General features: G+C 41.7%; 1 long non-coding RNA gene across 1 annotated transcript; it reads left to right on the top strand.

Moving 5' to 3' along the window:
• The first annotated feature begins 362 nt into the window (after window positions 1-362).
• LOC140259007 (uncharacterized) lies at window positions 363-5,566 on the top strand. The gene is made up of 4 exons (XR_011905342.1): window positions 363-473; window positions 4,407-4,571; window positions 5,233-5,282; window positions 5,432-5,566. It is a non-coding gene; the product is annotated as an uncharacterized lncRNA (long non-coding RNA).
• Window positions 5,567-10,388: the final 4,822 nt, after the last annotated feature.

The raw sequence follows: 10,388 nt of genomic DNA, 5'->3' as shown, positions 1-10,388 counted from the left end.
GCATCACTCAGTGGGCAGAGCATCATGTAGAAGAAAAGAGTTAATTCTTCCCTATGAAACAGGAAGATTAAAGAGCTGGGGATCTGCACTGACAGGCTGCTACTGAGGAGAGAAAAGGAGAACCTGCGCTCTCTGTGCAGGCAACTCCAGCACACAACATGCATCCAGATGAGACTGAGTGAAAAGGAGACAAGAAAATGAGCTCAGTGCAGCAAAGGCTGGTTAGAAAGCTAGTCAGAAGAGTTCTTAAGACAAAGTGTTTCTGTTGACTTAAATGGGGTTTGGATAGCCTGACAGTGTTGGCTTATGTTTGAGCATCCAGACATCAGGTTTGGTTGTTGTAAATAAGATTTTCTCTCTGCTGTAGGGTGGGAAACTGGAGCCATGCTGCCAACAGTGAGGACTGGAGCCAGCACCACTCCGGAGGTCCACTTTGCAATCTGTGCAGTGCGTGAACACAAGGCTGCAAGTTGGTTTGTGTTGTTTTTCCTTTCTCTCTTTTCCTCCCTTTCTCTCTTTCATTTATATCATTCCTACCTTCCTTGTTTCATTTCTTTCCTTCTTTCTGTATTTCCTTCTTTCTTTCCCTCTCTCTGTCTCTCTTATGATTGCAGTTCTTGCTCATTCTGAGTTACTTTACAAGTGATCTTGATGTCCTTCCCGTTTTCTCTTTTTCACTCTCACTCACTGGAGCAACACATGAAACATTCACCATTAAGCAAAAGAAGAAAATAATAAGAGTAAAGGATAAGAAGTAAAAGGAAGAACAGTGCACAGTTCCCGATTTACTTCTTCATGCACATTGAAGGGACCAAAGTATGAAACCCATGTGAGATTTCATTTTCAGTTCTTAATGAAACAGTTACAGTGAGAGAGAAAAGGAACAGGCTGGGCGTGAGAGGAAAACGCGGAGTCATTCTTTCTCTTTTTGTGGTCAATGTGTCATATTTTCATCATGGCTGCACTTGGGACACTTTGCTGCAGAAAGATGAAGAAAATCTGATTGGTTTTGAGCTCTGTTGGTAAAACTGTGCTGTCACCACACGTGAAACTGTCCCACAGACATCAGGTCTTGGAGGAATGCCCTAAAAGCAAAGCTGTAGAAGTGTTGCTCTCATCTTCTCCTCTCCAACTATTTCTGTTTTCACTTCCTCAAATTTTTATTCTTCTTACTTCATGTGCAGGAGCTGTCTTAGACAATTTGATATTACAGACCGGCATTTATGGAGATTGAAAGTTGTGGTAATTAATCATCATTGGGTGAAATTCTAACCCGATGCAGTCAGTAGTAAAACTCGAGTAGCTTCAGTAGTTCAGCCCATGGCATCTTAGTGCCACGGCCTATTTGCAATTTGGATGTCTTTTGAAGCTTTGAATATAGTAAGGGAAAATACTGGGTTTGTGTGTTTGGTCATTAGGAAGGAATAAACAATGACTGCAAATTAAAAAATTTCTGTGGATAGTTAAAGGGTTTCATGTTTATTTAACCTCTGGAAATCTCAAGCCCCAATCAGTTGTTCTAAGTTTCTGTGACTGCTCTGCAAGCAGTTGATGCTGCAGGGACAGAGCTATGCTCCTTCTGGCTCCCTCCTAAGAATCACTGCTTTTGCAGGGCCAGCCATAAAAAAAGCTTTCTTGCGTTTATGGAATATTAGCAGAAGTTCACTGAAATCAGTAGAAAGCTGTTGGTGCCAATGAGCTTTTGGCTCAGATCCACAAAAATCTGATTCTCCCATTTGAACCGGTATGACTCCGTCCTGCAGTAGTTAAGTGCTTGTAGCACTAGATCTGAATACATCACAGATACATTGCAAATGTGCCTACTGAATCCATACATCAGGATTAATCTATTTATCCTTGAATAATTTACTAAAGCAAAACCTAAGGGATTCCTTAAACCCCTGGGACCTGCAAAAACTGGGGCTGCTTGCAGCTATTCCTCAGGAACTGGACCCCAGACAGAGCAGAAGCCTGAAATGTTATTTATGAGCACCTAATCCCACTCCCTCAAACCCTCGTGTGTTCTTCCTGAGGTTGTTACACCTCCAGATATAGACAGAAAGCAGATAACCTTTGGGAAAGCTGGAGCGGTCTCATTTGGACTCTGAAAAAAATGTGATCACTTGGTTTTGCAGCAGCAAGCTGCTCAGCAATCGATTTTGGTTTTTTGCCTGAGTAGTCAAGATGGGACCATAGGTGAGAATAATGATTGCAATCAACGAGCAGCAACATTGCTAACTATTATTGTGCCCAATACAACGCCCACATTAACGCTTGCAGTAACTCTGCATTCCTCACACGAGTTAGGCAGAGGTTTGCCACCCTTCTACAGAGGGCAAGAGGATGGAATTAGGGAGGACTTGTATCGTCTACACGTCACGGAAGTCAGTAGCAAAAGTCATAAGAAACATCTAGCAATGGAATTTTCTTTCTCTTTTCTCAGACAACTACAGCTTTCCTAGTGAGAAATTTTCCCTCTCGCATCAGTGACAATGTTGGTTTTCTATATTTAAGGGGGAAACTCCAACTTGCCTCTGAGTATGCCATAAATCATCCCTTATCACTTTTAAGAACTAATCACCCTTAAGAGGCCACGATCTCACCATTGGCTTGGAGGAAGATACAGTTAATATGAAGCAAAAGCACACCTTGAATACATTGTATATATATATATATTTGTATTCATTAAGATGCTTTAGAAAGAGAACACTCTTTGTTCAATATTCATCTTTTCATCTGCCCTGACCTGGGAGCTGCAAGCACTTTGAGAAGTTAATTGAATGCTTTCTTTGTTTCATTTTAGCTTTCAGGCCTAAAGTTTTGCTTTCAGTAATGGTCATGAGAACACTTCTGTCCTGTCTGCAATAGCTCTGAAACCTTCTCTAGGAACAACTGGGAATTCCTTATTGATCAGCACTGTCTTATTACAGGAATTCACCACCAGTATGATTTTTCTTATTCAATGACAGCAGGAACTCCCAGACCATAAAGAGGATTATTTCTCTAACAGTTCTTTTGCTAGAAGAATCATTCAGTCACAAATCATAGAATCATAGCATCACCAAGATAGGAAAAGACCTCCAACTGTCCTTCTTCCACCAATATTTCCACACTAAACCACGTCCTTTAGTACAACATCTACATGGTTCTTGAGCACCTCCAGTGACAACGACTCCCCCACCTCCCTAGGCAGCCTGTGCCACTGCATCACCACTCTCTTGGAGAAGAAATTTTACCTAATAACCAGCCTAAACCTCCCCTGGTACAACTGAATGCCATTACCCACAGCTCCAGGGGAGACTGCGAGGGACAATATGCTCTGCACATGATTCCTGTATCACGTGTTCTAGGTGACTGTTGGATTTGTTTCCTTTATATCACTCTCCTCACCTGTGTCTGTTACCTGCAAGCAGGGGCTGAGGTGTGAGCAAGGATTTCAGAAAGCTGTATTCAGACCATGAGCTGTACAAGTTTCTTACACTGTGTTCAGGATATGTCTGTGTCTGAAGTGGCATTTTTGTAAATTAGCCAAACTAATGAGATTCTTTTGTATTATTAGTATAGTCCATAAACATCTGGGAGCAGGGGCTGTTTCTAATAAGATTTATATATCATACTTTGTACAGTAGTGCCCATTCCTGCCAGCAGAAGAAAATAATCAGTGGCGGCTCATTAATTAAAAAACACACCAACCACCACCACCAACACAACTGTTATTAGCAAAGTTATTTTGAGTAAAGCATGAAGTCATAAGGTGAGTAACACAGAAGGCTGAGCCATGAAGTGGTAAAATATTTGCAGTGGGGCATGGCAAAGTATCTAATGTTTCCCTTTTTCTGATGGGAATTCTTGAAGGATCTGATAAATACTGACTGCTCAGTAGTTCCATTTACTTGCAATACAGTGTACTTAGGTAGCTCCATATCAGTTTCTTATTAGCACAAACCTCTGCTTCCCAATAGCTGTTCCTGAAAGGCTTCTGTGCCGAAGGACAGCGTAGGAGAAGCAACAGAACCTTTAGTAATCATGTCAATGGACTCTCAAAGCAAGGAACAGAAAACTCAACAAGGCATGGAGTCTGGATGGTTATATTCTCATTTCCAAAGCAGAGATGAATCGCAACGTATTGCACGTGGTGAAAGATGAAGCTGAGCTCTTGTATGAGACTCACCTTGATTTGCTGTTTGTATTAATGCAAGCATTTAAAGATGTTAGATCAGCGTTACAACCAGGACACGTGTTCAAAAAGTACAGAAACAAACAAAAACAAATACATAAAAATGAAGACGCACTCATCTGTTGCTCCACCTTTTGTCCACCTCATGGAGTTGGATCCTTTTTGCATTGCACCTGTTGAGTTCTTTCCCACAAGCCCATGGATGACACACACTCCGTTTCTCAAACAGATTTGGGGTCTTTGCAAAAGTTGCTGTGGTGCCAGCAGTGGAGCTGAGAGAAACGCATTGCTTGTAGGAAGATGTGGCACCACTTGAGCTCCGCACTCCTCACCAACACTGGAGCTGCAGGAAGACTCTGCCCTGAGTGCAACCACCTAATGATGTAAAGCTACGGTATGTCTTGCAAATGCTCTCCTCGTTTCAACCCAGAAAACAATGAGGTGTTTTGTTGTTGTTTTTTATTTTTTATTTTTAATCCTTAATTAATCCAAATCTATACATGTCTTAATGGAAAGAAAGACTAAAAATAATGATCTAAATGCTCTCACCCTGCCCCAGGCTGTTTTTTTTTAAATCTTTTTTTTTTTTTTTTTTTTTTTTTTTTTTAAAGAGGGTTAATTTTAGACTTGGCATCTTTGCCTGGTGAACTTCCCACATGTGGTTAAAGATACAAGCCAGGTCCTGCTACCAGCCATATTTACCAGAAACAGCAGGAGAAATTTCCAGCAGAACAGTAAAGGGGCTGCAGTTCCTGTTGTTCTGCCAGTAGATTTCATCTAAAAATATTATTCATCTTGCCAACCACTTTAATGCAATTGGGGAATGGCAGAGCTGGGAAGTCAGAAGAAAAGCTCTTTGTTAAAAAAAAAAAGAAAGAAAACTCAGAAGTCCCTCAGCTTTCTCTTACATTGTCTATTCCTTTTATCATGTCCTTCTTTGCTGTTTACTTATCAGACTTGTCACAGTTGTGTTAATTATCAGTTAAGAGAATACTCATCACTTAAGATATCTGTGTTTTGCTTTTAAATGCAACTTTTGACAACTCTGCAAGAAGAATGATGACGTAGAAAATAATTCAACTGAAAGCTCAGCATCCCTCCTTAGGTAAGAACCTGGCTTTCCAACCTGGGAGTAACCTGGCAATACTTACTGAGCATGGCACAGGCTGCTCTCAGCTGAGCTGACAACCAACCACAGCCCAGATCTCTGCCTTTCCTTCGTTTTGTTGACTCTGCCATTTCTTTTCTTTGTAGTTTTCTGTTGCTGAAGCAGAAGCTGGAAGATGATCAGAGGAAAGTGGAGACACTGAGGTCAAGTGTCCTTGAAGTCTGTTTGTGACTAATACATTAATGAGCTTAGCTGGGGAAAATCCAAAACCAACTTGTTCTGCACCTGAGCATGATCATACTAGAGCAGCGAATTGCAGCATACTGACCAGCCTGTTGCTAGCAGAGGGAAAAAATTAAACAGCCATAGAACGTGTCATTTTTAATGACAAATACATAAGCATTTTAAAAAATTGACTTCATTTTGATGGCCTAAGAGCACCTTATTTGCAACAGCAGCCCTTTCCAAGAGCTCCCCAATGCCAGGCTGGATGAAGCCCATGGGGTCACTGGTAATGTGACCTCACTGTTTGGCACTGAGTTGGGATGGACCAATAGCACCGGGACACAGTGTCTCCTGCACTGCTCTGCTCAGTGTGGTTGGTTTGTCCCATGAAGCTTTGTGGTATTTCTGCAGCAAAAAAACTCCTAACTTGCCACTTTCTCTGGAGGTTGATGCCCCATGCCTGTCAGTGTTCAGAAAGTGTTGGGAAATAGTGTTAATAGCGTGCTCAAACTTTGGGCCAGCTCTGAAGTGGTCAGGCAGTTGGACTTGATGATTTTTGTTGTTGGTCTCTTCCAGCTGAACTATTCTGTACAGTTCTGTTCTCTTCGCTCTTCTGAACAGGTGAGTGAGGATACATACATATAAAGAACAAGCAAAAGAGGCTGAATTATTAACCAAAATATTCATTTTTACTATTTTACTACTAAATTTTACTACTATTAATTAACTTAGTGAGCTGAGTGTATGTGATATTCTGACAAGTCAAAGCAATAAACAATATCTTTCCCCTCCAAATCCACTGTACCAGAAGTGTCAGGGTAGAAACCAGATCTAGCACAAGCTGATAAAATCGTTACAGCCTGAGCATCACGTAGCACAGAGGAAACCTTTAAGACAATTTCCAATGGGAGAACTTTGGGGATGCTGACATACACTAACAGGAGAGCTGCTGCAGGTGAATAAGCAGGTTGAATGTGTGCAGTTGTGAGCAGGGTGGGGAGGTGATGCAGGGGAGGTCAGGGCTGAGGGCAGGTTTCATTGGCATCCAGTGTGGTGGATCCAACCCCCCTCACCGAGACTGCTGCGCAAAAGAAACATCACATCTGATGAAGGTGCAATTGGATCTCTCATCTTTTGGCAGGAGTATAGGAGAGACAACCTGAAAATGAAGATAAAGAAAGGGGAAATTGTTGGGTTTTTAACCCTCCACTTTTCTTGGAGTCAAGATGTGTGTTGTCTTGGCAAAGTAGCAATATGTACACATTACAGGGGTTCATTATTACCTCCTTACATACTTTTCTGACAGCTATTTATCCAAGGAGTGAACAATACTGGGTCAGGCTGTGAAATATACAACCACAAAACAAAACAAAAAACCCTGGGAAAACCATCCCTCTGTTGTGCTTCAGTCCATCCCCTCAGAGCTGGATGAGCTTGCAAAAACCTGAGCAGTGATAGAGGAGGTCTTACCTTCAAGGTATATGACTTGCAACAACCGAAACTGTTGCCAGCTTACTCCACATCAGCACTAAAACAAGCTGATCATGCCTGGAAGCCCAGAGATGCCATCACCCTAAATAGAAAAAAAAGACAGGAATTATTTTCTCAGGAAGTGCAACAGCAAACAGAAGGGTCCAAATCTTTTTTTCTCCAGAGATAAAAAGAGTCTAGGGGAGGTGATGGAATTGTAAGATCTGTGTCCACTCTTCTACTTGTTCTGCTATGGAAGAAGGGTGGCCCCAAGCTAGACCTCTTGCCTCCTCTCTTGAAAAATCACAATCATCACTCCCTTGTAGCCAGATCTCAGATGTCTTTCAAAACAAACCTCCAGATTACAAGCTGATGGAGTTCTCCATTCCCAAAGTCTGTTCCTTGGGACTGACTTGTTCTTTGCTGTACAAAGGTAATTTGGTTCTTCATATCAGTTCTTGCTCACCCTTATTTTGTTGTGAGAACTGAAATGGAATGGAGGACACTAACTTTCCATTAAGATCCTTTACACCCTGGGTGTAACATCACAGGTTGTTTCTGTAAGGGATCTAAATCTTTTTGCTTTGAAAGAGCACTGTAAAGCAGGAGATCTGGAGCTTGTGCTTATTCAAAATTAGGCATAAAGCACTGAATAAGAAAAAAATTCGACAGTACAAGTATTACAACTAATTGATTATTTACTTTCCAGCTTCTGAAAGCATTCAGTTGGAATTAGGGAAGGAGTAGTGTATGTGTATGTGAGATGGTGTTGGGGTCAGGAGAGCACTGGAGGGAGATGAATTCCCTGACCCTCTTCTCTGGAATCTTAATAACGTGTTAAGTTATTGTGCAGTGGAGGAATGCAATTAGCACAGCAGCCAAATCCTCCTCCAGCAGGTCATTACTGCATTAGTAAATGGAGGCTGTTAAGGCACACAGCATCCCTAAACATACCAGAGGAGCTGCTGGCCCAACAGGACCCAGGATTGATGAGAAAACTCCCACTGCTCTCTCCCCTTCTCCATCCACTTTTCATTATTGCTTTTCTGATCAAGCATACGACCACATCCTTCCCTGTCCTCCCTCATGCCCTGTTCCTGAGATATCATCCCAGGGGGCCTCTCTGCCAAATCAAGTCCCAATGCACTGAGAGGTGTCTGTGATAGATGCAAAAGCAACCTCCATCTCTGAAGAACTTGGCCCTGCCAGTGGGAAGCATCCCCGGTAAAGGCACAGAATGAGGCATGTCTATGATTCTATGATTCTATGTCCTTCCTCCCACCCTGCTGAGCACACAACCTGCAGCTTGCTTGATGTGCACTTTGCTTCTCAGAGCCTGGTGATAAGAAGAGGTTTCTCTGCTGATGCCACTGGACGCAAATTGGCCCATGTTTTCCTGGATTTGACAAATGTTGCCATGGATTAACCTCAGCAGCTCCAGAGAAGCCTGATGAACCCTTGAAGACTGTGTAATAAATTGCTTTTGATTTTACATGTTTTAAGTAATTCTGAATATTTTGGAACTGTTCTAATTAGAATAAATGTGATGTGGCTTCTTTTTCCTTTGCTAAAATGGAACAGACTGAGGTTAGGTGTAATGGTAATGAGCAAACCAATGCGGTGCTCATTGCAAAGATGTTCTGCACACCTCAGTTGGGACAATGCCTGCCCTCCAGTAACTGGTATGTTTTTAACCGACACACCATATTTAGATACCGTGTCCCCATCGTTATCCTATGTGTCTTCCACAAGCAATGAATAAATCTTTGTTTCTTCCAAAACAGCCAAAGATTAGAGTCAACCCAGTGAGTCTTGGGGTGCCATGCCACCAGAGCCAGCCATGTCAGCTCTTTGAGCAGAGCACAGAGATGACAGTCACCATTAGTATTTCTCTTTTATGCTGTGAAACCAAGGGCAGATTCTAACAGATGCCTATCTCCTTTGCTAAGAGAAAAACTGAACCCAGAACTCCTACAACACAACACAATGTCTTCTCACAAGAAAAAATTAAAACACAAGGATGGACTATAATAGAAAGACTCCCAGTCTGCTCCTCCAAATATGTGCAGGTATGCCTGGTACTCACTATTCATCCAGGAGTGCTGCAAAGCAAATGCTCCAGATCTGCTATCACATGTGCCCAACAAATGCACTTATCCACAGTAGCAAAGTGCTTTTGTTCCAGTCAGGAACCTGTGAATTAGAGTCCATACTGCGTGCTTATAAATAAATAAACAGAACAGTAGTTTTAAACATAGGAAATAATGACTATTTTGTTATCCAGGATACTGTTCCCAGCTTTTCAGCATCAGATACTATGTTTATATTGCTATGCAAATTATTCCTCATAGAGAGTTTACAAATTTCATGTTCATTATTAATAGTGCTATGAGTTTTCACCCTTCCTGTTTGGTGCTATCTGCAGTGCTTGGGTAATGCATAATTAATGTTAACTGCTTGTGCTCTGGCCCCCGTGCCGGTTTACATTAGGATAATTTTCCACATCTTTTGTCTCTGGATGTTGGAAATTGGTATTCAATGAGAATGAAATAACCAACTTATTTTGTCCTGCTCATTCCAGGCTTTTCATCTTCCAGCCTGAAATGATGCTGGTGGATTAAATCACTAACCTCCCACCTTCTGCAGACTTGGGTTCAAAAGTATCTTCAAGTGCCAAGCCATGACGAGTTTGGTAATTTCCTTTCCATGCCCACAGAGCCACTCTCCTTCTCCTTGCACAATGTAGGACTGTGGCCTTTATCTGTTCAATGCAACTTCCAGAGGTGTAAACACCCCCTGCACAAGAAAGGGCAATAAAATCTGATGCTTAATGAAGAAACAATACACTAAACCAACTTTTCACTGAGATATTTCCTAGGCAGCAGCAAACCATTCCTGTCAAACTACCAAGAAAGCCAATTAAACTTCGGGCTATTTGTATCCTGATGGATGAAGTCCCATAGACTTGCAACAGGCTGATCCAGGCGGCACCAAGTTCTTCATGTCTTAAACCAGCTATTAAATGGAAGATGTTCCAGAGGGAGCAACTATACGGTAATGGAAGATTTAGATAGAGTAGCTTCAAATCAGTCTTAGCTACTGATTCTTGGTGAGGCAACAGGATGAAATAGCACCTATTTTTGTAAAATTAATTTGCTAGGCAAAGCTCTACATACTTTGTAGCCTCAAGGGAAGAAAAGACAGAAATATTCATACCCCAGACATGTCAAGGCCTCTTTTCTACAGACCAAAGTGCTCTGCACATTTCTTCCTATACGGAATTCATAACTTTGACCTATTTGCAAAAGCAGTTTTCAGTGTAAAATGAAGTAAGATAATCAAGCATTTTATCTGTAAGATAAAAAGGATACAGAGAATGATTTTGTTACAACTCGGAGGATTCTCAAA

This window comes from Excalfactoria chinensis, chromosome 15, assembly GCF_039878825.1.
Source record: "Excalfactoria chinensis isolate bCotChi1 chromosome 15, bCotChi1.hap2, whole genome shotgun sequence".
In the NCBI taxonomy this organism is placed as follows: Eukaryota; Metazoa; Chordata; class Aves; order Galliformes; family Phasianidae; genus Excalfactoria; species Excalfactoria chinensis.
The sequence above is the reverse complement of the archived record's forward strand: the minus strand, read 5'-3'. Positions and strand labels throughout refer to the sequence as shown.